We start from the raw sequence: 6,551 nt of genomic DNA, 5'->3' as shown, positions 1-6,551 counted from the left end.
CGCAGTGCCATGCTTTCGCACCTCAGCAGGGGGGAGCAGGACCCAACAGGCATGATTTCACTATTGCTATTATCAATAGCATTAGTGAAATCACCCATGATGATGGTGGAGATGTCAGAAGATAACAAGTGAGGAGCCAGGCAGAAAAATCTTCCATAAATTGCCTGGGTTGCATAGGTTGGCAATAGATATGTAGCTTCAACACGCAGAGTGAAAAGAGTGTAAATCCTGAAGAAATGTACTTCAAGTTATGTAAATGTGAGTGATGAAACCTGTGGTAGAACTGTGTATGCGAAAGATTGGGAAAGTATTAAAACAACCCCACTCCCTTTACTGTTACCAGGATTGGAGGTGTGTGTGAAGTGGAGAACATCATGTGACAGTGCTGCAGGGGAAGCCATGTCTGATTGCGTGAGTCATGTGTCTGTTATATCCTTCAGATTGAAAATGTTAGATATGAAGAGGTCATGAATGGATGTTAATTTGTTAAAACCAGGCCGTGCATTCTATAAGGCACATTTTAGTGATTTGGAGGGTGATTTATTGATTTAGTGATATCTGCTGCGAATGTTTAGTTGGTGAAAAGTGAAAAATTACACTGTATATGATTATGCAAACTCAAAGGCCAACATGCCTTCATTAACTGTGCATAGCTGAGCAAAATTGCAAACCCAGGTATTCAGTCACAAGCAAATAATGATATAATAACTGTTTTTCTTCTTCAGGGTCCATAGCCTCCACAGGGTTACATTGGGGGGTATGCTTGGTGGAGACCAGGATTCAGGCACCGAAAATGTAAGCTTTTCAAGTATGCATGCACTGGACTCCTTTCCCCTCATACCCCGCCCACAGTACAGGCTTTTCAGTTTTCTGTTTGGTGCCAGCAGGAGCTTGTCACATTTTCTTTTTTCTTATTCTTTTTACACTGAACAAGCAGTGTTAGGCAGTCTTCTGTTTCATCACCCCCACCGGTGCCGCGAATCCAGCCATGACTTAGGGATTTTGGCGGGACCCTGCAGCCTTCCACTAACAATGACACAGAGAGGCAACTGGACTCATGGGGGACAAGTAAGGCGGGTTCCCACTTGCAGAACCCATGATTGCGGCAGTCCTATACAGCCAGTCCAGGGAGATGGACTGGCGGTACTGACGTGGACTCAGACCATGGTGTGCCTTGGGACTTCACTAGACCACCAGGGCATACAATACTGATGCATAGAAAACACTTTATCCAGGCCAGGGAACTGGTGGTGGATGTCAGCAAGTGGAGGCAGCACTACTTCAGCGGCCCCTCCCCCAGCCCAGGGCGCCATTCCACAGAGGTCTACCCACCCTGGGCTGCTCCTCCTTCACCTTCATTCCTCACAGAGATGCTGGGTGTCAGGAACCAGCATTCAGTGATGTCTTACTTACCGGCGCGCTGGTGTGCAGGCCTCTGGAGGTCACGGCCCCAGTCTGCGGCCGTATGAGCATCCTGTCTGCTGTGCGCAGTACCCACTATTGTGTTGCACCCCTGAAGTCCATTCTGCGGGTGTCCTCCTGTGTACCAGCCATCTGTTCAGCATGGACACTGCCATGACACTTGTGGTCAGCTGACCGGAGAGCACCCAATCCTGTGCTGTGATTGCTCACATGATCCAAGTATCCAATGACTGCCGACCAGGGGGTATAAGTCCAGAGCACTGGCTCAGTCTCATCACCTTGGACAACGCGTCGAATTGCTGCATAGCGTCTCCTGGTTTCCGGTCCTGTTTCCAGTCTTCAAACTCCTGTTTCCAGTCTCCAGTATTCAACTCCTGTTTCCAGCAATCTCCTGTTTCCAGTTATCTCCAAGTGATCTCCCGGTTCCAGCATTCCTGTAGAACTACAGGTCCCAGCATTACATCAGCTCCAGCTTCTGCTACAGTCAGCTTCCACCGTTGGCAGTAGAGACTTCTCTCCAGGTGCTATCCATTGTTTTCACCTGTGTATGATTAACTTGCATTGTGCTTTGATATCTGGCACTCAAATACAATATCTTCATATGCATTTCATGCCGTCTCCTGCTTAAACCTTGCTTGGTTATGGACTTGCATTACTATTGACTGTGTGGAGAATTATTGCTGGGTTTTAATCCAACTGTGGGAGTGATCACCATCAGATTGCTAATTCAGTTTCCAGACTGATTCATTGCATGTGTTTCTGCACTGGTTCCCAGACCAGCTGAATATCAGTGACTGTTTGTATTATTGTTGTCAGCATTCCTGTACCCATCATTTCAATTTCATCTGTTATAATCCGTGAGCATTTAATAAACATTGTGCACATGCGCAGGAATCATTTACAGCCTCCCAGATTTCTCCATCACACCACCACTGTCCCACTAGTGCCCCCTCCGATGACAGACAAAACCACAGATCTGACAGTTTTTCCAAGGTCCATGGACCCGGATGGTGGTCAGAGTGTGGGAGCAGGGGCTCTTCAAAACCTAGTCTCACGACTCGATGGTACAGAGGCTGCGCAACAGCAGATCATACAGTTTTTACAAGAGATGTCTTCTCGGTTGGATACCTTACAACAATCTCTGCCAAGTTCAATTATTCCAGCTGCACCAACTCCAGCTCCAGTTTCCAACTCCAGCTCCAGTTTCTAGTGCCACAGCTTCACGCTCTCCCGCTGCTCCTGGTTTAGGATCTCGTCTCCATCTTCCTATACCAAGTAAATTTGATGGCAATCCTAAAACCTGTCGTGGATTCCTGAATCAATGTGAAGTTCACTTTGAATTGCTGCCGCACAATTTCCCAACGGCCAGAACCAAAGTTGCGTATATTGTGTCTCTCCTGACTGGCTCTGCCTTGAATTGGGTCTCTCCATTATGGGGGCGAGCAGATTCACTGCTAAACAACTACATAGACTTTGTAGCTGCATTTAAATGTATCTTTGATGAGCCTGGGCGTACAACATCAGCTTCCTCTGATATCCTCCAGATGCGCCAGGGAACACGCACCGTGGGACAGTTTGTCATCCAGTTCCAGACATTGGCGTCAGAGGTTGAGTGGAACAATCAAGCGCTGGTTGCAGCATTCTGGTACGGTCTCTCTGATCATATTAAAGATGAACTGGCTACCCAAGATCTCCCAGAACAACTAGAGTCACTAATTTCCTTGTGTGTAAAGTTAGATCTGCGTTTACGCGAAAGAGCAAGAGAACGTTCTCATGGCGATCCTCGCAAGCACCGAGTTATGCCTCAAGTACAACCTTCTCCCTCCACCTCTGATGAGCCTATGCAAGTAAATAGGTCCCGCTTAACTCCTGAGGAGTGGTCAAGAAGATTACGGGAAAGACTGTGTCTGTACTGTGCTACTGCTGGTCACATGATTGGTTCCTGTCCGTCGTGTTCGGGAAACACCAGATCCTAACTTGTAAGGGAGGAGTCAAGTTAGGAACCTTATCCAAAGCTCCTTCTTCTCGAGAACTTATCCCGCCAGTAACTTTGGAAACACAGAGTGGATTACATGCCTGCTTAGCTTTGATTGACTGTGGTGCTGCTGGGAACTTTATTACACAGGCTGCAGTCGACAAGATCCATCTTCCTGTCTCCAGATTGTCTCGTCCAGTCTATCTTACCACTGTGGATGGTAGCCGTATTGTTGAGGGGTCCATCAGTCAGCAAACTAAGCCCGTGGTCTTAGGGGTTGGCTTTCTTTATTCTGAGATCATTGAACTGTTGGTCATTCCTAAAGCCACCTATGAGATAGTGTTGGGTATGCCTTGGCTTCAACTTCATAACCCTCAAATCGACTGGTCTGCATTACAACTCACAGCATGGAGTTCCTCCTGTTTCCATTTCTGTTTAGCTCAAGTTCATCCCGTGAGATCTTCGGGGTTGAAACCCCAGTGTGAAATTCCTGAGGCCTACAAAGAATTTACTGACATCTTCAGTGAAAAGGCCACTGATGTTCTGCCTCCCCATTGGAAATGGGATTGTCCCATCGATCTGATCCCGGGTGAGAATGCCTACTAGAGGACGGACATATCCTCTTTCCGTTCCAGAAACTCAAGCCATGAGTGAATATATTAAAGAGAATCTACAAAAAGGATTCATTCGTCCTTCTTCATCTCCAGCAGGGGCAGGGTTTTTCTTCGTGAAAAAGAAAGATGGAGGACTACGTCCCTGCATTGACTATAGAGCTTTAAATGAGATTACCATAAAAACAGCTACCCCTTATAGTTAGTCACGGAACTGTTTGACAAAATTAAAGGAGCCAGTATCTTTACCAAATTAGATCTTCGTGGGGCATATAATCTTATTAGAATCCGAAGTGGCGATAAGTGGAAGACCGCTTTTAACACCCGTGATGGCCACTATGAGTATCTCGTGATGCCCTTCAGATTAAGTAATGCCCCAGCTGTGTTTCAGAACTTTGTCAATGAAATATTTTGAGATGTTCTGTATAAATACGTGGTAGTTTACCTTGACGACATTCTGATTTTATCCCAAGATTTAGCCTCTCATCGTCAACAGGTAAAAGAGGTCCTTCAACGCCTACATCAGAATCATCTTTATTAGAAGTTTTCTAAGTGTACCTTTGAAGCTCCTTCGATGCCCTTTCTCGGGTATATAATCTCTGGTTCAGATCTTCGAATGGACCCTGTTAAATTGGAAGCATCAGAGAACTGGTCTCTTCCTACATCGCTCAAGTCTGTTCAACGTTTTATTGGCTTTGCCAATTATTATAGAAAATTAATTAGAGGATTCTCTACCTGATAGCCCCAATTACTTGCCTCACACGGAAAGGCGCAAATCCTTCTCAGTGGTCAGAAGAAGCTCTGGCTGCTTTCCAAAAGATTAAACAAGCTTTCATTTCAGCTCCTGTGTTACAGCAACCAGATATCAACAGACCCTTCGAGTTGGAAGTGGATGCCTCAACAGTTGGCGTTGGCGCGGTGTTGTCGCAAACCAGAGACGATGGTAAGACTCACCCCTGCGGGTTTTTCCCCCGTAGATTTCTACCTGCTGAGATAAACTACGCCATCGGTGACCAGGAGCTCCTGGCGATCAAGCTGGCCCTGGAAGAGTAGCGGTATCTTCTGGAGGGCGCAAAGTTTCCTATTACTATCTTCACCGACCATAAGAACCTTCTTTATTTGAAAGCAGCGCAGTGTTTAAATCCTCGTCAAGCAAGGTGGGCTTTATTCTTTTCTCATTTTAATTTCAAGTTACAGTTCCGCCCTGGTTCTCAGAATGTTAAGGCAGATGCCTTGTCATGCTCCATGAGTTCCATGGAGGAATCTTCTGAACAAGAATCTCATCCAGTTCTCGATCCCATAGTGTTTGCTTCCACAGAAGTGTCTCCTGTTCCGCCTCCTGGCAAGATGTTTGTGTCTCCTGAGCTCCGCCCGAATCTCCTGTCATGGGCTCATATTTCAAAGTTTACTGGACATCCTGGGGTCCTAAAGACTTATAAGTTTTTGTCTCAGTCCTATTGGTGGCCTCATATGAAAGCTGATATTCAGGATTTCGTGGCTTCGTGTCCCAAGTGTGCCCAGCACAAGTTCCTCGTCAGTCTCCTGCTGGTCAACTGTTACCTAACTCCATACCAAGTCGTCCCTGGTCTCACCCGTCAATGGATTTCATCTCAGACTTACCTCCCTCCAAAGGGTATGATACTATCTGGGTAGTGGTTGACAGGTTTTCAAAGATGGCCCATTTTGTTCCACTCATGGGGTTGCCTTCTGCTCCAAAGCTCGCACAAATATTCCTATGTGAAATCTTCAGGTTACATGGACTCCTAACAGAAATTATATCTGACCGTGGTGTTCAGTTTGTGACAAGATTTTGGAGGACCTTATGCTCTGCTTTACAAGTTAAACTCAAATTCTCTATAGCATATCACCCTCAAACGAATGGGCAGACTGAAAGGGTAAACCAAGAGCTTGAAACCTTCTTGAGACTTTATATTTCCTCATCACAGGACGACTGGGTAGATTTATTGCCTTGGGCAGAGTTTGCTCATAACTTCCATTACCATACAGCCACCAATACTACTCCTTTCTTTGCAGTTTATGGTCAACATCCCAGAGTTCCAGATTTCCAAGATCTTCCAGTGCAGCCACTTCAGCTCTCCAGCAGTTCTCTCAGGTTTGGGCAAAGATTCATCTTTCTCTCAAGAAAGCATCTCGGCAGTACAAGATCTTTGCTGATCGGAACCTCTTGTTTTGTATCCCCGGGCCCATCAGATCTTCCAGTACCAGCACAAGAGCCTCCATGGGCCTCTTTTTCTAACATACTGGCAAAAATTACTGACTATATTGCAGCCCCATCTGTAAACCCCCCCCCCCCCCCCTAGTGGTCTCCCACAGCATTTGCAGCCTGTTTATCAGCCTATTACAGTCCCACCTGTCCCTCCTCCCTGGTTGGACATGTTTTCTAACTCTGTACAGAATCTGGCAGCTTCATCTGCTGCATACCATAAAATATTGCAGGGCCAGGTAACACTATTACACCTACTGCCACCAAGCATGCTGGGCCTATCTCACATACCATGCCACTCTCAGATTCTGAGAAATCT

This window comes from Pseudophryne corroboree, chromosome 1 (genome assembly GCF_028390025.1).
Source record: "Pseudophryne corroboree isolate aPseCor3 chromosome 1, aPseCor3.hap2, whole genome shotgun sequence".
Taxonomy (NCBI): Eukaryota; Metazoa; Chordata; class Amphibia; order Anura; family Myobatrachidae; genus Pseudophryne; species Pseudophryne corroboree.
This window is presented reverse-complemented; position numbering follows the sequence as displayed.